A 26,269-nucleotide genomic window follows, 5' to 3' on the forward strand; every position below is an offset into this window, starting at 1 on the left:
TTTGATGTCCTCCTTGCTCCGTCCGTCATTGGTTATTTTACTGCCTAGGTAGCAGAATTCCTTAACTTCATTGACTTCGTGACCATCAATCCTGATGTTAAGTTTCTCGCTGTTCTCATTTCTACTACTTCTCATTACCTTCGTCTTTCTCCGATTTACTCTCAAACCATAACGTGTACTCATTAGACTGTTCATTCCGTTCAGCAGATCATTTAATCCTTCTTCACTTTCACTCAGGATAGCAATGTCATCACCGAATCGTATCATTGATATCCTTTCACCTTGTATTTTAATTCCACTCCTGAACCTTTCTTTTATTTCCATCATTGCTTCCTCGATGTACAGATTGAAGAGTAGGGGCGAAAGGCTACAGCCTTGTCTTACACCCTTCTTAATACGAGCACTTCGTTCTTGATCGTCCACTCTTATTATTCCCTCTTGGTTGTTGTACATATAGTATATGACCCGTCTCTCCCTATAGCTTACCCCTACTTTTTTTCAGAATCTCGAACAGCTTCCACCATTTTATATTGTCGAACGCTTTTTCCAGGTCGACAAATCCTATGAAAGTGTCTTGATTTTTCTTTAGCCTTGCTTCCATTATTAGCCGTAACGTCAGAATTGCCTCTCTCGTCCCTTTACTTTTCCTAAAGCCAAACTGATCGTCACCTAGCGCATTCTCAATTTTCTTTTCCATTCTTCTGTATATTATTCTTGTAAGCAGCATCGCTGCATGAGCTGCTAAGCTGATTGTGCGATAATTCTCGCACTTGTCAGCTCTTGCCGTCTTCGGAATTGTGTGGATGGTACTTTTCCGAAAGTCAGATGGTATATCGCCAGACTCATATATTCTACACACCGAAGTGAATAGTCGTTTTGTTGCCACTTCCCCCAATGATTTTAGAAATTTTGGTGGACTGTTATCTATCCCTTCTGCCTAATTTGACCGTAAGCCCTCCAAAGCTCTTTTAAATTCCGATTCTAATACTGGATCCCCTATCTCTTCTAAATCGACTCCTGTTTCTTATTCTATCACATCAGACAAATCTTCACCCTCATAGAGGCTTTCTATGTATTATTTTCACCTTTCTGCTCTCTCCTCTGCATTTAACAGTGGAATCAATTACTGTTCTGATAAACCTGTTACATTATTTGACTTTCAAACAGCTGAGCAGAACTGAACGTACTCAGACGTTTCGCTCTTTACTTATTCCGATCAACACTAAACTGACACACAATATTTTAAGCGCAATGCAATCTGACTTTCAATAATCTCTACAAAAGGATGGCCCTGACTAACAATAACGTATACCTTTCATGAATGCCTTACCTCACAAAAATCTTCGTTACTCGAACTACTGCAATACAGCGAGCGCCAATACTGCCAGCTAAATAAAAGATTCTAACTACTGAAGGCACTAACTACAGATAGGCATAGTTAGCAAAGGAAAGATTTTGATAGAGAAGAAACAATGTATTTACCTTAATAAAATTCAAAAGTCATCGTATCAGTTCATGACAACCAGTCTCACAAATCTACTCTTTCTGATGGGCACACGTCCAGATCATCAGCACTGAAAACTCCGCCATATCTCTCCCCACATCCACCACTGCTGGCGGCTCAACTCCAACTGCGCAAGGCTACTCGCTGTTCACATCCAGCTGCCCAACACTGCAATAGCATATATTCCAACAATGCAAACCAGCCACAGACTGCACACAGCACAGCCAGTGATTTTCATACAGAGCGCTACGTGGCGTTACCAACATAAAAACCTAAACAGCCTACTTACACATCGAAGGTCTCTGAAAAAGGCTAGAACGTATGCCCCAACCTAATAGACACAACGTTGGAGTAGCAAAGAGCATATCGACAGGAGAGTTTTTAATAACTTACGCTATTAGAAAACCGCTCCTTTACGAAGTACACTGCTGTACAATGAACCTCTGAGCACACAAGAAATAAATCACTTTGCAGGATACGTGAAAATATGATAATGAATTGAACTGACTTCTTATTGACGAGCGGGGTTTCTAGTTTCTAACGTGACTATCACTGTAAATAGATTAGATTTAAATTCCTGTCTACAAAGACACACGACCAACCTCCGTTTTCGGTCGCAGTAGCAAGTACCGGCAAAGGAATCTACCGTGCCTAAACGTGACATCGAAAAACAAACTTGTCCCACATGGAATGCAGACGATTACGTTATCAACGCGTTGCTTAACCCAACAGCATGTGCCGATCTCACCAACAGATTTGTAGCAACGTGATATGTTGCGGCAACCCACTACCATACTACAGAGCAGAGCGAAGATACGAACAAAAAGACATGTAAAACTCACCAGCTACTTGGGCAACTGCAGACTGGACCCACGTCTCGCCGGGAACGCATCGAATTCTCGCGGTTAGCTATCTGACTGACAACCTCGTACCAACGACCTTCTCGCGTCACACGTCAGATGTCCGCCCGGACACAGAACTACTCTAGGCAGTACACTACCGTTCACAGGGTACTTGAATCTTCCCATATGAGCTATGATTTCCCCTCTATTACTACAATGAACATTTCTCCTTTTGTAGCTGGACATCGCTAAAACTTTCGCATTCTGAGGAGACAGTTGATTGAAATTTCGTGAAAAGCTTCGCCGAATCGACAAACACCTTTATGTTAATGACAGCGACACTAACTCCCGTATAATATCCATGACACTCTGTCCTCTATTCCACGACAATACGAAACAAACTGCTCTTCTTTGGACTTCTTTCAATGTCCTCCGTCAGTCCTATCTGGTAAGGATCCAATACTACACAGTAGTACTGCAGCATACGACGGAGATAGGGGAGCCAGTATTAGAATAAAAATTTAAGAGAGCTTTGGAGGACTTAAGATCAAATAAGGCACAAGGGACAGATAACATTCCACCAGAATTTCTATCATCATTGGGAAAAATGGCAACATACCGATTATCCAAGTTGTTGTGTAGAATCTATGAGTCCGGCGCCATACCATCTGACTTACGAAAAAGTATCATCCACAAAATTCTGAAGACTGCAAGAGCTGATCCGGCCGCTGTGCATGAGCGGTTCCAAGCGCTTCGGTCCGGAAGCGCGCTGCTGCTACGGTCGCAGGTTCTAATCCTGCCTCGGGCATGAATGTGTCTGATGTCATTAGGTTAGTTCGGTTTAGGTAGTTATACGTCTAGGGGACTGATTACCTCAGATGTTAAGTCCCATAGTGCTTAGCGCCATTTTTTTCATTGTTTTGTTGTCGTGTAATATAGTGTACTGTCTTTCAATGGTTGCATATGAACTTCATAACGCATTAAAATCACGTAAAAATTGTCACTAGTGTACGTAATACATGTGAATCAAGGCTATAAAATTAAATTATTACATGGAGTTTAATGTAATTGTACGTCTGTGTTTCAGGATCAAATGGTGTCATACTTCCTCGATCAGAGTAACATATGAAAGTCCGATTATCCGGAACTGAAACCTTTTTATCTTTTTTTATAGTCAGTAGTCTTCTGAGTGGTTTGATGCGGACCACCTGCCCTATACCAACCTTTCCATCTCAGAGACATACTTGTAACCTTCATCTTCATGTACGTCTACGTAGATACTCCACAAGCCACCGTAAGGTGCATGGTGAAGTGTACCCTGTACCAATACAAGTCATTTACTTTCGGGTTCCATTCCCAGATGGAGTGAGGGAAAAACGACTCTCTATATGCCTCCGTATGAGCCCTAATTTTTCTTGTCTTATCTTCATGGTCCTTACGCTCAGTGTACCTTGGCAGCAGTAGAATCGTTCGGCAGTCAACTTGAAATGCCGGTTCTCTAAATTTTCTTAACAGTGTTCCTTGAAAAGAAAGATGCCTTACCTCCAGTGGTTCGCATTTGAGTTCCCGAAGCATCTCCGTAACACTTACGTGTTGTTGAAACCTACCGGCAACAAAACTGGCAGTCCGCCTCCGAATTTCTTCGATATATTCCTTCAGTCCGACCAGGTACGGATCCCAAACACTGGAATAATACTCAATAATAGGATGCACCAGCATCCCATATTCTGTCTCCTCTACAGGTGAACCACTCTTCCCTAAAATTCTCCCATTAAACCGAAGTCGACCATTCCCCTTCCCTACCACAGTTCTCATATGTTCGTTCCTTCTCATATCGCTTTGCAACTTTGAGCCCAGATATTTAAACAACACGACTGTGTCAGGCAGGACACTAGTAACACTGTATTCTAGCGTTGCAAGTTTGTTGTTCCTATTCATCCGCATTAACTTGCATTTTCCCACATTTAGGGCTAGCTGGTACTCACCACACCAACTGGATGTGATGTTGATGATGTTTGGTTTGTGGGGCGCTCAACTGCGTGGTTATCAGCGCCCGTACAATTATCCAATCTTTGCTCAGTCCAATTTCGCCACTCTCCTGGATGATGATGAAATGATGAGGACAACACAAACACCCAGTCATCTCGAGGCAGGTGAAAATCCCTGACCCCGCCGGGAATCGAACTCGGGACCCAGTGCTCGGGAAGCGAGAACGCTACCGCGAGACCACGAGCGGCGGACACCAACTGGAAATTTTGACTAAGTCTTCTTGTACGTTGCTATAGTCAGTCAACTTCGACACCTTACCGAACAACACGACATCATCAGCAAACAACCGCAGATTACTGCCCACATGTCGGTCAAATCATTTATGTCTATTGAGAACAACAGCGGTCCTACCACACTTCTTTGGCGCACACCGGGTGATACCCTTGTCTCTGATGAACACACTGGGTTCTATTACTTAAGAAGTCTTCAAGCTATACACCTATCTGTGGACTTATTCCAGATGTTCATACTTTCGTTAGCAGCCTGCAATAAGGCTCCGTGTCGAATGCCACCCGGAAATCTGGAAATACGGAATCTGCCTGTTGTCCTTAATGCGTAGTTCGTAGTATGTCATGTGAATAAAGATCAGTTATTTACTGGATGTATTCCAGTCTCTGTCTTCCTCTACCGTTTTTACCCTCTACCGCTCCCTCTAGTACTATGTAAATTATTCTCTGGTGTCTTAAGAGACATCTTTTCATCCTGTCCCTTCTTGTCAGTGTTTTCCGTATATTTCTTTCCACTCTCATTCTGCTCAGAACCTCATCATTCCTTACATTATGAGTCCATCTAATTTTCAATATCCTTCTGTGGCACCACATTTCAAATGCTTCCATTCTATTCTGTTACGGATTTCCCACAATCCATGTTTCACTACCACACAATTCTGTGCTACAAAATTACATTTTTCAGGTATTTCTTCCTTCGATTAAGGCCTATGTTTGATACTAGCAGACTTCCCTTGGCCAGGAATGCCCTCTTTTCCAGTGCTAGTCTACTTTTGTGCTCCGCCTTTCTCCGTCCGTCATTAGTCATTTTGCTGCCTAGACATTTTTGTCCTCAGGTGGCGGGTTCCCAGGTTAGGCCGACTGGTATATGTTGATCATGTGCGTTGTATGGCACTAGTTCTACATCAGCTGCGTTGATTCAAATGAGTTTGTTCTTCAGAATGAGATTTTCACACTGCATTGGAGTGTGCGCTGACATGAAACTTCCTGTCAGATTAAACTGTCTGCCGGACCGAGACTCGAACTCGGGACCTTTGCCTTCCGCGGGTAAGTGCTCTACTATCCGTGCTACCCAAGCAAGACTCACGACCCGTCCTCACAGTTTCAATTCTGCCAGTACCTCGTCTCCTACTTCCCAAATTTCACAGAATCTCTTCTGCGAACCTTGCAGGAATGGAACTCCTGGAAGAAAGGATATTGCGGAGACATGGCTCAGCCACAGCCTGGGGGATGTTTTCACAATGAGATTTTCACGCTGCAGCGGAGTGTGCGCTGATATGAAACTTCCTGGCAGATTAAAAGTGTGAGCCGGACCGAGACTTGAACTTGGGACTTTTGCCTTTCGCGGGAAAGTGTTCTACTATCTGAACTACCCAAGCACCTCTCACGACCCGTCCTCACAGCTTCAATTCTGGCAGTACCTCGTCTCCTACTTTCCAAACTTCGCAGAAGCTCTCCTGCGAACCTTGCAGAACTAGCACTTTTGGAAGAAAGGATATTGCGGAGACATGGCTTAGCCACAGCCTGGGGGATGTTTCCAGAGTGAGTTTTTCACTCTACAGCGGAGTGTGTGCTGATATGAAACTTCCTGGCAGATTAAAACTGTGTGCTAGACTCAGACTCGAACTCGGGACCTTTGCCTTTCGCGGGCAAGTGCTAGAGCACTTGCTCAAGTCGTAGAGCACTTTCCCGCTAAAGGCCAAGGGGCCGAGTTAGAGTATCGGTCCGGCACACAGATTTCATCTGCCAGGAAGTCTCGAGTCTTTTCTTGTCCACTGCCCGTATTATCACTAACTCCGGTCACATACCCGTCTGGAACCAGTGCTATACGTCTGTATCGGTCCGAAGGAACCACTGTGCCGTTTCAAGGCGATGACTAGTTTATTTTCCACTCTGCTCATATCAGAGTCGCGCAGAGCCGCCCACAGGCTCCCGCCGCCTTCTATTGCGGGATGTGCACGGGCGGAGCAGTGGCTGCTGATTACTCTCTGTCACGTACGTCTGTCAGGGGACGCCTCCGCTCGGCGGCGCCTCAGAGGCCCTGATTGCACACACACATGCCTGCACGCCCACGCACGGGCGGGGACATGCATGTCTCGGGTGTGCAGCTGCCGCGCCGCCTGACGTGACCTGCGTTGACAGGCAGCATTAAGCCGGGCTCAAGTAACGCCCGCGCACCGACGTGCACGTGCACTGTACGTATCCCCGAGCAGTGGGCGCCTCCTGAGACGTGCGCCGTCTTACGCGAGGCTGCGGACGAATATGGGCCACCTGCCGGTGTCTCGCCGGGGCGCCTCGATTCAATTTCAAGGCAGGTAAGAAGGTGCTACGGAAATTGGATATCCGTCCTGCCATATAGGCCACCCGGGGAACACCTTGTATCACTATTGAATTACACACTGCCGACAGTTCCTGACGTAGAACATTATTTTGTAAACCAGCTTCAGCGTCACCATCATAACGATATCGACCTTGCACCGAACTACCGGGCGCGTCAATACTTGTGCGTTAGAATAAAGTATATTCAGTTTCGATTTTTCCTAGTCTAACACTGCTCTGCAGTTCGAAGTTGAAGTCCACAACAGCTACTATCGAAAATTTCTCTAGGCTCACGAACTCGTACACTGGTTGCCCAAAATATTCTGAACACTTCAGCCGAGAATGACAACCCATTCATCAGCTTACATCCTTACACGTTGACCTCTCAAAGCGAATTAACTCTGGCCATTGTGAGCACTGCTCCTATACAGGCTAGATCTGTTGCGAACCACAAACAGTTAAACGTACTGTATATATTAATATAAAAATTAACCTCTAAACACCTAACATGACAAGCTCATGGGAGATGATTCGTTTTAGATGTTAAAAAATACCGACTTCATTGTCTCTTTATCATATCATACATCGGAGTGTCTTTCAATGGTTGCAAATGAACATAATGCATGAAAATCATAAAAATTGTCACTAATATACGTTGTTGTTGTCGTGGTCTTCAGTCCTGAGACTGGTTTGATGCAGCTCTCCATGCTACTCTATCCTGTGCAAACTTCTTCAACTCCCAGTACCTACCGCAACCTACATCCTTCTGAATCTGCTTAGTGTATTCATCTCTTGGTCTCCCTCTACGATTTTTACCGTCTTCGCTGCCTTCCACTACTAAATTGGTGATCCTTGATGCCTCAGAACATGTCCTACCAACCGATCCCTTCTTCTAGTCAAGGTGTGCCACAGACTCGTCTTCTCCCCAATTCTCTTCAATACCTCCTCATTAGTTACGTGATCTACCCATCTAATCTTCAGCACTCTCCTGTAGCACCACATTTCGAAAGCTTCTATCCTCTTCTGGTCTAATTTTTTTTTCTTTTTTTTTTGTCATCAGTCTACTGACTGGTTTGATGCGGCCCGCCACAAATTCCTTTCCTGTGCTAACCTCTTCATCTCAGAGTAGCACTTGCCACCTACGTCCTCAATTTCCTTGACGTATTCCAATCTCTGTCTTCCTCTACAGTTTTTGCCCTCTACAGCTCCCTCTCGTACCATGGAAGTCATTCCCTCATGACTTAGCAGATGTCCTATCATCCTGTCCCTTCTCCTTATCAGTGTTTTCCACTTTCTTTGTTATTGTAATTATGAAAAATTTTATCAAATCATTATCGGCCACTGCCCAAAACAATTTGTAAATTTTTTGTGGGGAGCATGGGGGCTATGTAAGTAGGCTGTTTATGTTTTCTTATTGGCAACGTTATGTAGCGCTCTGTATGAAAATCACTGGCTGTGCTGTGTGCAGTCTGGTATTTAAGTAGGCTGTTTATGTTTTCTTATTGGCAACGTTATTTAGCGCTCTGTATGAAAATCACTGGCTGTGCTGTGTGCAGTCTGTGGCTAGTTAGCATTGTTGTCTGCCATTGTAGTGTTGGGCAGCTGGACGTGAACAGCGCGTAGCGTTGCGCAGTTGGAGGTGAGCAGTGGTGGATGTGGGGAGAGAGATGGCGGAGTTTTGTAATTTGTCATGAACTGCTATATATATTATGACTATTAAGGTAAATACATTGTTTGTCCTCTATTAAAATCTTTCATTTGCTAACTATCCCTATCAGTAGTTAGTGCCTTCCGTAGTTTGAATCTTTTATTTAGCTAGCAGTAGTGGCGCTCGCCGTATTGCAGTAGTTGGAGTAACGAAGATTTTTGTGAGGTAAGTGATTCAAGAATGGTATAGGTTATTGTTAGTTAGGGCCATTCTTTTGTAGGGATTTTTGAAAGTCAGATTGCGTTGCGCTAAAAATATTGTGTCAGTTTAAGCACAGTCGTATACATTTCTTCTAAGTGGACGTTTCATATGGCGACCCTGCCAGGATTCCACATTGGGTATCGCCCAAATAAGTGTGTGCATTTGATATCTTTGTTTTTGTAATTATGAAAAATTTTATCAAATCATTATTGGCCACTGTCCAAAATAATTTGTAAATTTTTTTGTGGGGAGCATGGGGGCTATGTAAGTAGGCTGTTTATGTTTTCTTATTGGCAACGTTATGCAGCGCTCTGTATGAAAATCACTGGCTGTACTGTGTGCAGTCTGTGGCCAGTTTGCAATGTTGTCAGCCGTTGTAGTGTTGGGCAGCTGGATGTTAACAGTGCGTAGCATTGCGCAGTTAGAGGTGAGCCGCCAGCAGTTGTGGATGTGAGGAGAGAGATGGCGGAGTTTTGAAATTACATATATTATGACTTTTGATGATATTAAGGTAAATACATTGTTTGTTCTCTATTAAAATCTTTCATTTGCTAACTATGCCTACTAGTAGTTAGTGCCTTCCGTAGTTTGAATCTGTTATTTAGCTGGCAGTAGTGGCGCTCGCTGTATTGCAGTAGTTCGAGTAACGGAGATTTTTGGTGAGGTAAGTGATTTGTGAAAGGTATAGATTAATGTTAGTCAGGTCCATTCCTTTGTAGGGATATCTGAAAGTCAGATTGCGTTGCGCTAAAAAAAAAATATTGTGTGTCAGTTTAAGCACAGTTGTATAAATTGTTCTAAGGGGAGGTTTCATTGGTTATTTTACTGCCTAGGTAGCAGAATTCCTTAACTTCATTGACTTCGTGACCATCAATCCTGATGTTAAGTTTCTCACTGTTCTCATTTCTACTACTTCTCATTACCTTCGTCTTTCTCCCATTTACTCTCAAACCATATAGTGTACTTATTAGACTGTTCATTCCATTCAGCAGATCATTTAATTCTTCTTCACTTTCACTCAGGATAGCAATGTCATCAGCGAATCGTATCATATATATCCTTTCAGCTTGTATTTTAATTCCACTCCTGGACCTTTCTTTTATTTCCATCATTGCTTCCTCGATGTACAGATTGAAGAGTAGGGGCGAAAGGCTACAGCCTTGTCTTCCACCCTTCTTAATACGAGCACGTCGTTCTTGATCGTCCACACTTATTATTCCCTCTTGTTTGTTGTACATATCGTATGTGACCTGTCTCTCCCTATAGCTTACCCCTACTTTTTTCAGAATCTCGAACAGCTTGCACCATTTTATATTGTCGAACGCTTTTTCCAGGTCGACAAATCCTATGAAAGTGTCTTGATTTTTCTTTAGCCTTGCTTCCATTATTAGCCTTAACGTCAGAATTGCCTCTCTCGTCTCTTTACTTTTCCTAAAGTCAAACTGATCGTCACCTAGCGCATTCTCAATATCCTTTACCAATCTTCTGTATATTATTCTTGCAAGCAGCTTCGATGAATGAGCTGTTAAGCTGATTGTGCGATAATTCTCGCACTTGTCAGCTCTTGCCGTCTTCGGAACTGTGTGGATGATGCTTTTCCGAAAGTCAGATGGTATATCGCCAGACTCATACATTCTAGACACCAACGTGAATAGTCGTTTTGTTGCCACTTCCCCCAATGATTTTAGAAATTCTGGTGGAATGTTATCTATCCCTTCTGCCTTATATGACCGTAAGTCCTCCAAAGCTCTTTTAAATTCCGATTCCAATACTGGATCTCCTGTCTCTTCGAAATCGATTCCTGTTTCTTCTTCTATCACATCAGACAAATCTTCACCCTCATAGAGGCTTTCAATGTATTCTTTCCACCTATCTGCTCTCTCCTCTGCATTTAACAGAGTAATTACCGTTGCACTCTTAATGTTTCCACCGTTGCTTTTAATGTCACAAAAGGTTGTTTTGACTTTCCTGTATGCTGAGTCTGTTCTTCCGACAATCGTATCTTTTTCGATGTCTTCACATTTTTCCTGCAGCCATTTTGTCTTAGCTTCCCTGCACTTCCTATTTATTTCATTCCTCAGCGACTTGTATTTCTGTATTCCTGATTTTCCCGGAAAGTGTTTGTACTTCCCCCTTTCATCAATCAACTGAAGTATTTCTTCTGTTACGCATGGTTTCTTCGCAGCTACCTTCTTTGTACCTGTGTTTTCCTTCCCAACTTCTGTGATGGCCCTTTTTAGAGATGTCCATTCCTCTTCAACTGTACTGCCTACTACGCTATTCCTTATTGCTGTATCTAAAGCGTTAGAGAATTTCAAACGTATCTCGTCATTCCTTAGTACTTCCGTATCCCACTTCTTTGCGTATTGATTCTTCCTGACTAAAGTCTTGAACTTCAGACTACTCTTCATCACTACTATATTGTGATCTGAGTCTATATCTGCTCCTGGGTATCTTCTCCTGGGTACGCCTTACAATCCAGTATCTTATTTCGGAATCTCTGTCTGACCATGATGTAATCTAATTGAAATCTTCCCGTATTTCCCGACCTTTTCCAAGTATACCTCCTCCTCTTGTGATTCTTGAACAGGGTATTCACTATTACTAGCTGAAACTTGTTACAGAACTCAATTAGTCTTTCTCCTCTTTCATTCCTTGTCCCAAGCCCATATTCTCCTGTAACCTTTTCTTCTACTCCTTCCCCTACAACTGCATTCCAGTCGCCCATGACTATTAAACTTTCGTCCCCCTTTACATACTGCATTACCCTTTCAATATCCTCATACACTCTCTCTATCTGTTCATCTTCAGCTTGCGACGTCTGCATGTATACCCGAACTATCGTTGTCGGTGTTGGTCTGCTGTCGATTCTGATTAGAACAACCCGGTCACTGAACTGTTCACAGTAACACACCCTCTGCCCTACCTTCCTATTCATAACGAATCCTAGACCTGTTATACCATTTTTTGCTGCTGTTGATATTACCCGATACTCATCTGACCAGAAATCCTTGTCTTACTTCCACTTCACTTCACTGACCCCTACTATATCTAGATTGAGCCTTTGCATTTCCCTTTTCAGATTTTCTAGTTTCCCTACCACGTTCAAACTTCTGACATTCCACGCCCACGAAACTATTTATATCTAAACTAATATACGTAATACATGTGAATCAAGGCTATAAATTCACCAACGCCTCCACAATGAGATTGGCTTTTGCAGCGTTCCTAGATTGTTTGGGTGATATTGCACCTTATTCAGTGAAACTGTCAAAATTTGCACTATGTACCATTATGTATTCTAAAGGAGAAGTTAATCTTTGCAGATAATTGCAGCAGTCTGTCATCTATCACCGCCGCTACACATAACTTAGCCCGCATCTCATGGTCGTGCGGTAGCGTTCTCGTTTCCCACGCCCGGGATCCCGGGTTCGATTCCCGGCGGGGTCGGGGATTTTCTCTGCCTCGTGATGGCTGGGTGTTGTGTGCTGCCCTTAGGTTAGTTAGGTTTAAGTAGTTCTAAGTTCTAGGGGACTGATGACCATAGATGTTAAGTCCCATAGTGCTCAGAGCCACTTGAACCATTTTTGACCACATAACTTATTTTCTTTGCATTAACCTGCGTTTTCGTACTCTTAGAATCAACATTCCGACTCGTAACTCAAATTGAGCTCCTCTGATAGAGAGTTCTGAAGCTGCTTTCCGATAGCGCTGTTAAAGCGCTATCAGTTAGCACTTAGTACTTTAATATTACTTAAGGCATCTGAAAGTTATTAATTTTCGGAGGAATTAAGTTCGTTAATATCTTCCATCAGTCACCAATATGTAAAGTACCATTCTGTGTATGTGAAGGTTACAGGCTTGGGCGCAGCGGTCTCGTGCGAGTACCAGCGCGATCTCGCGCCATCTTGTAATGCTGACGAACTGCCGATGTCAGCACACGCCGCAGCGGAATACCTCCACGTACACGGTAGTGAAGCTCATCCCGCACGGACAGAACTGATTTCAGTGCGCCTGGTTTAGACGAGGAGTTTATGTCTTTTTCCGCTCACAGTGGAGTCTTGATAAATCCGTATTTATGCGTGGTAGGACGACACACAGTGTTACGACGGGTTATTATAACTGTTCCTGTGGAATTAAAGCGGGGAAGGTTACTAACCCAGTGTTCACGTATTTCTGTACCTCAAGCACCCAATGTCTGTACAATCCTGACAAATAACAAGGGAGACCCTCTACTAAGGACACAAAACCCGTAGTCGCCTTACATATCTTTATTGAAATGTATTTCACACACATCAAAAAAAGTATTACATCACTCCAGTTCCCAAAACAACTGAAAATATACGTTGACTATGGATATTGTATCACAGACACAGTCTCTTTGACTGTTCAGAGATGTCACTAAACCCGCCCAAAGGTGTAAACAACCATGCATGAGCTCCGCCTATTAGACGGAGGGGCTACACGGCTCGTGTTGTCTGTAGCTGAACCATGCGTAGACGGTCAATACCGCAGTTCGATCGCGTCCGCATTGTTACTTTGTGCCAGGAAGCGCTCTCGACAAGGAATGTGGCCTGGCGTCTCGGAATGAACCAAAGCGACGTGGTTCGGACATGGAGGAGATAGAGACAGGAACTCTCGGTAACTTGCCACGCTCAGGCCGCACAAGAGCTACTAATGCAGTGGATGAATGCTACCTACGGATTATGGCCCAAAAGAACCCTGGCAGCAACGCCACCATGTTGAATAATGTTTTTCGTGCAGCCACAGGACGTCGTGTTACGACTCAGACTGTGCGCAATAGGCTGCATGATGCGCAACATCACTCCCAAAGTCTATGGCGAGGGCCATCTTTGCAACCACTACCCTATGCAGCGCGGTACAGGAAGGCCCAACAACATGGACCGCTCAGGATTGGCATCACGTTCTCTTCACCGGTGAGTGTCGTATATGCATGCACCCAGACAATCGTAGGAGACGTGTTGTAAGTAGGCTGTTTAGATTTTTATATTGGTAATGCCACGTAGCGCTCTGTATGAAAATCACTGGCTGTACTGTGTGCAGTCTGTGGCTAGTTTGCATTGTTGTCTGCCATTGTAGTGTTGGGCAGCGGCAGCTGGATGTGAACAGCGCGTAGCGTTGCGCAGTTGGAAGTGAGCCGCCAGCAGTGGTGGATGTGGGAGAGAGATGGCCGAGTTTTGTAATTTGTCATGAACTGCTATATATATTATGACTATTAAGGTAAATACATTGTTTGTTCTCTATTAATATCTTTCATTTGCTAACTATTCCTATCAGTAGTTAGTGCCTTCCGTAGTTTGAATCTTTTATTTAGCTGGCAGTAGTGGCGCTCGCTGTATTGCAGTAGTTCGAGTAACGAAGACTTTTGTGAGGTAAGTGATTTCTGAAAGGTATAGTTTAATGTTACTCAGGGCCATTCTTTTGCAGGGATCTTTGATAGTCAGATTGCGTTGCGCTAAAAACATTGTGAGTCAGTTTAAGCACAGTCTTGTATAATTGTTCAAAGGGGACGTTACATTGTTTGGGGGTAACCTTGTCAGGCTGAACGCCTTAGACACTGTCCATTGAGTGCAGCAAGATGGAGGTCCCCTGGTGTTCTGAGGTGGCATTATGTGGGGCCGACGTTTCCCGCTGGTGGTCATGGAAGGCGCCGTAAAGACTGTACGATACGTGAATGCCATCCTCCGACCGATAGTGCAACCATATCGGCAGCCTATTGGCGAGGCATTCGTCCTCATGGTCGACAATTCGCGCCCCAATCGGCCACATGAATGACTTCCTTCACGATGACGACATCGCTCGACTACAGTGGCCAGACATTAATCCTATCAAACATGCCTGGGACAGATTGAAAAGGGCTGTTTATCGACGACGTGACCCACCAACCACTCTGAGGGATCTACGCCGAATCGCCGTAGAGGAGTGAGACAGTCTGGACCAACAGTGCCTTGATGGACATGTGGATAGTATGCCACGACGAATACAGCCATGCATCAATGCAAAGAACGTGTTTCTGGGTACGAGAGGTACCGGTGTGTATAGAAATCATGACCACCACCTCTGTAGGTCTCGCTGTATGGTGGTACAACATGCAATGTGTGGTTTTCATTAGCAATAAAAAGGGCGGAAATGATGTTTATATCTATTCCAATTTTCTGTACAGGTTCCGGAACTCCCGAAACTGAGGTGATGTAAAACATTTTTTGATGTGTGTTCTTAAGCGATGTCAGTGAAATAATTTGCAGCCCCAGAATTTTCTACATGGTGGTACCTTCACACCACACGCGTTGCTTCATCGGTCACAATCCCAGGAAAAACTAGTGGCAGTAACCACTCAGACAGCCTGGTGCCAATCTGACAGCCGGCTCTCGCTTCGTGGTCCGTGCGTTTCTCCGTTAGGAGAGGTTGAGTTGTTGGCTGCTGGTCAAACAGGCAGCCCCATTCGCTACCTCGTCGCGAGCAAAGCTCGCCTGTCTACCGACGCGACCCACGTGACTTGGAAAACCGCGCATGTCACTCAGTCTCAAGTGTGATACGTAGTTTGAATGGCGTCTCACCGGACAGTTAATTTCACTCTCGGCGTAGAGTACCGCAAATACCACATATTGCTTGTCTCGGTGACGATAATTTCCGTGGTGATTCCATTATTAGCCTAAAGAGCTGTTCATTATCAAAGCTGCAAGACCAAGGAGGATTACAAATAACGAAATTATACTAATTGTGCGAACCCAGGGTGGTAGGAAGAATAAATGGTTAAATGTCTCTGTGATTTCAGGATATGCAGAGTGCAAACCGTGGTACGCAAAGTGGCGACTGCTGGCAACACAAATTTAACTAGTCATCAAGTTTAGCTGCGCTACAATGACAGATAGGTCCATCTCATTTAAAACTCCTTCATTTGTACGTGAAATTTCATTAAACTTACTGTTTGGTGAGTAATGGCGTATCAGTCAGTGTATTAGAAATCCATGACTTGTCTTTTCACTGGGGAAGGGAGCTGGAGAGCTTGCTGGTATATTCTCCGCATCGCGAAATAGGTCAGCAGAGTACACACAACATGCGATCTTCCTTTACTTAAGAAAATTATTAAGAAAAGTCTCGACAGCACAGTTATTTATTAAAAATATCACCGGTTTGGACATTTAGCAATAGACCATCATCAGATACTGCACTTCAGTGTGGAACCGCACCATCGCTACGATCGCAGGTTCGAATGCTGCCTCCGGCATGGATGTTTGTGGTGTCCTTAGGATAGTTAGGTTTAAGTAGTTCTACGATCTGGGGGACTGATGACCTCAGATGTTAAGTCTCATGTCATGGTGTTCAGAGCCATTTAAACCATTTTCAGATAATGCACCATCCCGGCTGACAATGATATCGCTTGGAATAGCTGTGCTTACCGCAGTCGCAACAATGATCGTCAGCATTTTTGCGACAGAGGTCAACACAGCTGTTCTAAGTATCATCATCGTCAGCCGGATGGCGCTTTATCTGAGGATGGCCTGCTTCTAGAGGCCGAAATCGCCCATTTTCTAGACTTGGCCACTATGTTTCGATACAGTGTATCGATACGTGGAACTGTTTCAGTGTTTCGGAACGGCTACGGTTCACTGTTTCGAAACAGTGCTGTTTCATTCCGCCCCTGTCTCGGATAACTGGACCAGATTCGGTCTCGAGCCAGACACAGAAACTGTATCGTTGTTTCAAAATAAGGCTGTTTCAGTCCACCCGTGCTTGGAACGGTGTATCGAAACAGTGTTGTTTCATTCCCCTCTGTGTCGGACGAGATTCGGTCTCGGCACAGGTACTGAAACACATTTAACATACCACTTCATGACACACTTTTCAAGAGTGTCGAAATCTTTATGACAAGCAACAGCATGAAGCGTAAGAGAACCGAAAATAAAGCTTCGTTTCTAGCTGACTGTCATATTCCGAAATGGCGTTAGCATCTGCTTTATAAACACAAACCAAACAATAAAACAACGCATACTATTCACATTCAAAATAATAAATTTGTGAAAATCATTCAGTTAAATTACACTTTTTGATAACATACGCTTCTCTGTTCATGTACAGTAATCATATTGAGAAACGTAAGTAAGCCTACAACATTCTGAATAAAAAAAGGCGTAGAGTGACAGTTATTAGACATATACATAAATTTGATGTAGGTATAATTGCAAGCAATCTGTTTGACATATCACTGATAGTATAATGGTGAACGGGAAGAAGTAGGAAGCATGGTGAATTTATAGTAACGGTTCGAAACACCTTGAAAGACAAATATTTTTCTGTTTTTTTTTCTTTTGTTGATATCATTTATTCGAATTATTTGGCGTTATTTGTGAGTCTATAGTCACTGTGCCTATTATCCTCAATGATTCCCTTTGTGTGCACGGAAATTAGCAGGATGGGTATATTACCCATACTAACGGAATGTGGGAATACCAGTAGCATATCCGTTGTTTCTGCAGTTTGCTCCCACCTCCCGTTCGTGGTGGCTCTTCTGTCTTCAGCTATGGCTGTCCTCAGCCAATTGAAAAGTATGAAAGTCACACGACACGAAAACAGCGCATTTGCTGCAGAAATACTAAACTGCCATGGTGCCTAAGTGATAATTTCATACTTTCTGCGATATGATTAGCGCTCTCGCATCTCATTTGTTTATGTGGACATACTTATCAGTACACAGTCAAGATGGTAAAATGTGTAGCTTTATTAGATTACAAAACACACACTGTTTCACTGTTTCGAAACAGCGTATCGAAACATTGCATTGTACTGTTTCATTTGTTTCGAAACAGTTACGTGTTTCAGTTTGCCCATCTCTACCATTTTCTAATAAATGCCTATGCGATCGGGATTGTATTTTACTAATTTCACTTGTATGAAAGATCACAGTTTTCCAATAATATTATCTAAAGTTATGAATTCCATTATTTTCTTGAAAACCCTCATCATGGAGTCGCCGAATGTCAGAAATATAAAGGCCGATGTGCACATCTCTGGCTATGAGAATCAAACGTGACGGTCGTATGTACCCAGTGGTACTCCGCGGCTTCGCATGCTGGGTTCTTATGATGATGAATGAAATCTGGCAACGTCCATTCTCCTCGGAACCCCTGTACATGGAGTATGTTCACCACAATGCCAGACGCAGAACCGGATCTCGTCAACGAAGAACAGTCTGGTGTCAGTGCGATGTCTGGTGTTGTCGTTGCGTACACCAGTGTTGGCTTGCCCTATTCTGTTGTCGCTAAAGATAAGTTGCGTCAGTAGTAGCCGTGCTAATAGTCAATGGTAACATGCGGGAGGAGAGGGTTGCGGGCGCCGTCGAGTGTTACCCTCCCGAACACATCGATTCCGTACCCAAATGACAATCGTCAGAATCCGACCAACGCGAGTGAAAATGTAGCGGATAGGCAATCTGCAGCTTCGACTAGTTATCCTGACGCTGTATAATTCCAACGTGTGCTGGTACAAAAAGTGACGGAACAATATCGCCTCAGTTGTGCGACTGGATTCGTGATTTCCTGTCAGGGAGGTCACAGTTCGTAGTAACAGACGGGAAGTCATCGAGTGAAAAAGAAGTAATATCCGGCATTCCCCAAGGAAGAGTTATAGGCCATCTATTGTTCCTGATCTATACAGGGTGAATCAGGAAGAAAAGTACATGCTTTGAGGGGTGATAGTATTAGCGATTCTGAACAAAAAACTTCATATGGACTTATGTCCTATTCCGAATTTCTTCCGAGATAGAACACAATTGATATCACTTTTGAACGTTCTTCGTAAATAACTCGAAGACCGCACCCTCCAGCGAAAACGTGCCGCAGTACAAAATTAAACTATATCAAATTACTTACAAAAAAAGGTGCTATTCATTTTTTCTTTAGAACTAAAGGTTTGTGTGAAGAGATTACGATAATGTTGAAAAACTCGCTCGGCGAGCATGCCCTGTAGCTTAAGTAGTTTTTGCACGCCAATTTGAGGTAGTTTCCCAACTTGATAGACCACAATTCTCCCTCATCAAACTGTTCGTCTCAACTTGCTACCACAATATGCTATCTGAAATTGAACCCTCTACCAGACACTTTGGCCGCTGTGTCCGAGCGGTTCTAGGCGCTTTAGCCCGGAACCGCGCTGCCGCTACGGTCGCAGGTTCGAATCCTGTCTCTGGCATGGATGTATGTGATATTCTTAGGTTAGTCAGGTGTAAGTAGTTCTATGTCTAGGGGACTGATGACCACAGATGTCAAGTCCCATAGTGCTCAAAGCCATTTAAACTATTTGGAACCAGGCACTTTATTGCGAATAGCAGAGTATTCACAGAGATGTAGACGAACCGTCGGAATGTAGGATGCAAGCATGCACTGTACAGGTGCCAGATGGCAGTTTTTGAGATCGAGCTCCACCCCTGTTGGGCTTGATCGGTCAACGTAGGGACGCTCAACGCTGTTGATGGATCATGCTGGAGTTGTCGTCCGCTAAAGTTCCATATGTGATCGGCTGGAGACAGATCTGGTGGTCCGGTAGGCCAAGGCACATATCGACAGTCTGCAGAGTATTTTGGGTTAAAACAGCGGTATCTGGGCGAGCGTTAGCAAGCTGGAAAATACCCCCTGAAATCCAGTTCATGAATGGCAGTACAACAGGTTGTATCACCAGATACACTTGCAGTTTTTGAGTCAGGGTGGGTGGAATAACCAGACGAGTGCTCCTGCCGTCATACGAAACCACATCCCAGAGCACAACCCCAGGCGTAGGTGGGTGTGTCTAGCACGCAGACAGGTCGGTTGCTGTCCATCAACTGCCCCCCTTCAACAAACACATGGAAACCGACGTCACCGAAGCAGAACGAGTTTTCATCGTAAAACACAGCAGAAAACCATCCTGCCCTCCAGACAGCTGTCGTTTGACACCACTGAAGTCGCAGATGGCGATGGTATGAGGTCAATGGAATGCACGTTACTGGGCGTCAGTCGCGGAGCTGTCTGTGAAGTAACCGACTTTTAACATTCGTTGCGTCACTGCGCTGCCAACTGCTCCTCAAACTGCAGCTACAGATGCAGTGCGATGCGCCAAAGCCATATGCCGAACACGACCATCTTCCCTCTCAGTAGTGCCATGTGGCCGTCCGAGAGTACATTCTTATAATCACTGCTGCCAGTAATCATTTACAGTGTCTACATTTCTGTGAGATCGTAGAAGGAACATCCATATCCTCGTAGTCCTGTTACACGACCTCGTTCAAACTCAGTTAGATACTGATAGTGGCGTCTTTGTCGCCCTAAATGTATTCTTGACTAACATCAACCCACCGCGTCCAGTCTCAAAGATAACTAACGCTCAAGACCATTACTAAGTGTATGTAAAGCAAACCGATTTGCATCCTCATAGTGGCACTAATAGCACTACTCCTATGCGACGGGTGCGAAATCTGAATACACGTCATCTGTCAGACATAGAAACAAGCTTGCCAACTTTCGTATATATGGCACAGTTCTTGGTGCTGAGATTTTTTTTCTGTAGGTGTATTTCTCGTAAAATAACAAGGTCTTCTCACCAAGATTCAACACTAAAATAAGATATCAGAATGAGAAATCCGCTGTGTAATTTTGTGTTATATAGAGTGTCCTTTCTAAGAATCATCAGGCGAATTTCTCTGACGTTTCGGCAGATGTATGTAGTTTCGTTTTTTAATGTTTAGATGGTGTCAGCTCCAACAATCACGTCTTTCACGCAGCGAACAGTGTCGTTGGGAAGTGTCGGTTTATCTTTAATTGTAAACAAAATTAATTTTAAATGAAAATTTAAAACGTCCCCTTTGAAAAATTATGAAAGACTGTGCTGGTAAACTTCTACGTTATGTGATTTTCATACAGGTGAGCAAAACTCAACGTACTCCAACAGTTTTCTGTTTACTAATTGTGATCATCACTAAACTGACACACAATATTTTTAGCGAAACGCAATCTGACTTTCAAAAATCCGTACAAAAGAATGGCCCTAACTAACAATAACCTATACCTTTCATGAATCACTTACCTCACAAAAATCTTCGTTACTCGAACTACTGCAATACAGCGAACGCCAATACTGCCAGCTAAATAAAAAATTCTAAGTACTGAAGGCACTAACTACTGATAGGCTTAGTTAGGGAATGAAACATTTTGATAGAGAACAAACAATGTATTTACCTTAATAGTGTTCAAAAGTCATCATATACACTCCTGGAAATGGAAAAAAGAACACATTGACACCGGTGTGTCAGACCCACCATACTTGCTCCGGACACTGCGAGAGGGCTGTACAAGCAATGATCACACGCACGGCACAACGGACACACCAGGAACCGCGGTGTTGGCCGTCGAATGGCGCTAGCTGCGCAGCATTTGTGCACCGCCGCCGTCAGTGTCAGCCAGTTTGCCGTGGCATACGGAGCTCCATCGCAGTCTTTAACACTGGTAGCATTCCGCGACAGCGTGGACGTGAACCGTAATTGCAGTTGACGGACTTTGAGCGAGGGCGTATAGTGGGCATGCGGGAGGCCGGGTGGACGTACCGCCGAATTGCTCAACACGTGGGGCGTGAGGTCTCCACAGTACATCGATGTTGTCGCCAGTGGTCGGCGGAAGGTGAACGTGCCCGTCGACCTGGGACCGGACCGCAGCGACGCACGGATGCACGCCAAGACCGTAGGATCCTACGCAGTGCCGTAGGGGACCGCACCGCCACTTCCCAGCAAATTAGGGACACTGTTGCTCCTGGGGTATCGGCGAGGACCATTCGCAACCGTCTCCATGAAGCTGGGCTACGGTCCCGCACACCGTTAGGCCGTCTTCCGTTCACGCCCCAACATCGTGCAGCCCGCCTCCAGTGGTGTCGCGACGTGCAGGTGAGCGCCACAATCAGGACTGCATACGACCGAGGCACACAGGGCCAACACCCGGAATCATGGTGTGGGGAGCGATCTCCTACACTGGCCGTACACCACTGGTGATCGTCGAGGGGAAACTGAATAGTGCACGGTACATCCAAACCGTCATCGAACCCATCGTTCAACCATTCCTAGACCGGCAAGGGAACTTGCTGTTCCAACAGGACAATGCACGTCCGCATGTATCCCGTGCCACCCAACGTGCTCTAGAAGGTGTAAGTCAACTACCCTGGCCAGCAAGATCTCCGGATCTGTCCCCCATTGAGCATGTTTGGGACTGGATCAAGCGTCGTCTCACGCGGTCTGCACGTCCAGCACGAACGCTGGTCCAACTGAGGCGCCAGGTGGAAATGGCATGGCAATCCGTTCCACAGGACTACATCCAGCATCTCTACGATCGTCTCCATGGGAGAATAGCAGCCTGCATTGCTGCGAAAGGTGGATATACACTGTACTAGTGCCGACATTGTGCATGCTCTGTTGCCTGTGTCTATGTGCCTGTGGTTCTGTCAGTGTGATCATGTGATGTATCTGACCCCAGGAATGTGTCAATAAAGTTTCCCCTTCCTGGGACAATGAATTCACGGTGTTCTTATTTCAATTTCCAGGAGTGTATGTATCTATCAATTCATGACATCCATCTTTACAGATTTCTTATTTCTGGTGGAGACACGTCCAGATCGTTCGCAAAACTCTGGCATCTCTTTCTCCACATCCACCACTGCTGGCGGCTCACCTTCAACCGCCAAACGCTACATGCTGTTCACTTTCAACTGCGTAACACTACTATAGCGAATATTCCAACAATGCCAACCAGCCACAGACTGCACACAGCACAGCCAGTGCGTACAGAGCGGTACGTGGCGTTACCAACATAGAAACGTAACCAGTCTACTTACAAATTTTATATGAGCAATATAGGGGTCAAAAATTAGTGCGGCGTTCGTTTAATCGGTATGTAGTAACCGTGGAAGAAGGACAATGAAGGATAACCATTTCTCCAGAAACGACTGCGTAGTTCTGACACATGGCGGTAGGATTCAGCAAGGGCCAGGGCGGTAGACGAGTCGTCGCTGCAGTCCTGGTTATTCTTCCTGCTGTCCCTCTTAATACATATCGATAAAACTAACGCCGCACCAGACTGATACAAAACCGCTACATCGAATTGGCACATGGCTTCCGCCTTGGAAATCATTTTGTGTCTAACGGAAAACGGAAGACTGGGTTTAACATCTCGTCGACATTGAGTTCATTAGAGGCGAAACACAAGCTCGGATTTTGTCTGTATCTACATCTACATCGACACTCTGCAAATCACATTTAAGTGCCTGACAGAGCGTTCATCGAACCACCTTCACAATTCTCTATTTTTCCAATCTCATATATCGCGCTGAAAAAACGAATAGATATATATTTTTCCGTGGGAGCTCTGATTTACCTTATTTTATTACTGTGATCGTTTCTCCCGATGTGGGTCGGCATCAACCAAATGTTTTCGCATTCAGAGGAGAAAGTTGGTGGCTGATATTTCGAGAGAAGATTCCGCTGCAACGAAAAACAGCTTTGTTAATTATGTCCACCCAAAATCCTGTATAATTTCTGTGACAGTCCCTCCCGTATTTCACACTAATACAAAACATGCTGCCATTCATTGAACTTTCTCGATGTACTCCGTCAATCCTATCTGGTAAAGATCCCACACCACGCAGCAGTAATCTAAAAGAGGATGAACAAGCGTATTAGAGGCAGTCTCTTTAGTACATCTCTTACATTTCTTATGTGTCCTGTCGGTGAAACGCAGTCTTTGGTTAACCTTCTCCACCACAGTGGGACCGATGACGGTAGCAGCCTGGTCACTTTAATCCCCCAAACCAACAAACCAACCAACAAACACATTTTTCCACGCGTTCCTTGCAGCTTAAGTTGTTCGTAATTATAATTCCTAGGTATTTAGCTGAATTTTAAATTTGACTGATTTATCGTGTAACCGAAGTTTAACGGATTCCTTTTAGCCCTCATGTGGATGACCTCACACTTTTTGTTATTAAGGGTCAATTGCCAATTTTTTCACCATACAGGTATCTTTTCTAAATAGTTTTGCAATTTGTTTTTATATTCTAATGACTTTACCAGTCGATAAACGACAGCGTCATCTGCAAACGGCCTAATACTGAAGCTCAGATTGTCTCCTAAATCGATTATACAGATAAGGAACTGCAAACGGCCTTTAGGACTACCTTGGGGAACGCTAGAAATCACTTCTGCATTACTAGATGACTTTCCGTCAATTGCTACGAAATGTGACCTCTCTGAGAGGAACGTAACTGAGACCATATTTCATAAGCACGAAATTTCAGTAAAAACCGGTTGTGTGGTACAGTGTGAAAAGCCTTCTGGAAATCTAAAAATAAGGAATCAGTCTGGTACCCCTTATCAGTAGCACTCAACACTTCGTGTCAGTAAAGGGCCTGTTGTGTTTCACAAGAACGATGTTTTCTAAATCAGAGTTGATAGTACGTCAATAGACCGTTCTCTTCGAGGTAAGGATGAGGAAGAAAATCACTCGTGCGCTTTGAAAGAAACCATCCCGGAATTTCCCTGGAGCAATTTTGGGAAATCATGGACAGCCTAAATCTGGATGGCCAAACGCGGGTTTGAGCCGTCGCCGTTCTGAATGTGAGACCAGTATTCTAACCAATTCGCTCCTCGCACGGTCTGTAACGGAAAGCAAACCGACGCCTTCCATCGACACTTGGCATTGCATGAAAGACGCAGCGAAGAGTGTATAGTACTCACTTCTGACACTGTCAGCGTAAGAGTGATCTGTAATATTTTGAACACTGAAATTTTCAAATGCCAATATCGCTGAAATCGTTTATTCATAGAGATTACCGGAACACCGCCGCAAGCCGGTCCCAAGCCCGGGCCCATCTAAAAACAAGAGGATGGGGAAGTGTGGAGGGGGAGGAGTAACAACCTCGTAAAAAAACCAGGGTCCGTCCGGCTCCAGATGGTAGCACCCTGTCATAGGGCCCCTGCCTAGGGTTACTAGGTGAAACCCAGCCAACGGTCTCAATGGCGGAAGAGGAACAATTTCCCAACGGCAGAGAGAGCGGAAGAGCTAACTCCAGGGCTTACTACCTTGGTTTTAATTTCGGATTCGGGGCAACCCGATCCCCCAATTTATTATCCAACAATTATTGCAAAGCATGATGGGAACGTCGTCAAAGATAGACACTACTCCAAGAGGTAGACCGAATGGCAAATCCTCCGTTGTTCGTAGAAACAATGCAAAGGGGTCAAAGGATTTTGGAGGACCCCAACCAACATGTATGCAGCCCTCAACACTGAAATTTAAGAAAGCAACTATGTTTGCAACCCTAAATGTAAACTCTCTAATTAAAGTAGGGAAATTGAAATCATTGATTGAAAAGCTGAACCAGAAAGAAATTTTAATATGTGCATTGCAAGAAACAAGGTTCTTAGATGAAACTGCTTTAGATTTTGAAAACTATCGTTTATTTAAAGGAAAACCAGGTAAAATCTTAATGAAACAAATGCCATACCTGGGAACAGCATTTCTGGTACATCACTCAATTTTAGATTCAGTTACTAACTTCTACTCGAGTTCTGAGAGACTATCCATTCTTGAGATTAAATGTAAAAACAAAGGATACTCTATAATCAACTGCCATGCACCCATAAACCAGGACAACAAAAATAACCCGGAGAAAGTTGAAGAATTTTGGGAGATACTTGAAATGGAACTGGATAGATGCTCAAAGAAGAACATAAAAATGTTAGTAGGCGATTTTAACGCACAAATAGGAAGGGAGAAAAAAATACCATGGAACAGTAGGCCTCTTCCCAGGTCACAAAAGAACTTCAAAAAATGGAGAAAGGCTTATAGAGGTATGTAGGCATTTCAACTTGAAAATAATGACAACACATTTCAAAAAGCTGAGCCGAAAAACTAAAACATGGAGATCACCAAATCCACTTCTCGGAGAATTCCAAATTGACCATGTGGCTATCTCACTTCATTGTCAAGAAGAAATTCAAAACACTAAAGTGCTGAAAAGCCTTGATGTTGATTCAGACCACTATTTGACTACGATTAAATTCAGACCACTCCCATTTCGAAAAGAGAAGAAAACCTTTTACAAAATTCCAAAATATAACACAGAAACTTTAAAAAATGAAGAAATTAAACAACGGTTTCAAAGAGCATTGCACAAAGATAGCGATGGCATATCCACAATAAATAAGGAAGCGGGATGGGAGGAGATCAAAAACGAAATAGTTGAAATAGCAAAAGAAAATTGTCTCGTGAAAAGAGTAAGAAGACATCCATGGTGGGACAATGAATGTGATGAGAACCTGGAGAAGAGACGGAAATTGTGGCAGAAATGGAACTCCACAAAAGATCCTCAAGATCTTGACAATTTTAAAATC

The sequence above is a fragment of the Schistocerca cancellata genome, chromosome 1, assembly GCF_023864275.1.
Source record: "Schistocerca cancellata isolate TAMUIC-IGC-003103 chromosome 1, iqSchCanc2.1, whole genome shotgun sequence".
Lineage (NCBI taxonomy): Eukaryota > Metazoa > Arthropoda > Insecta > Orthoptera > Acrididae > Schistocerca > Schistocerca cancellata.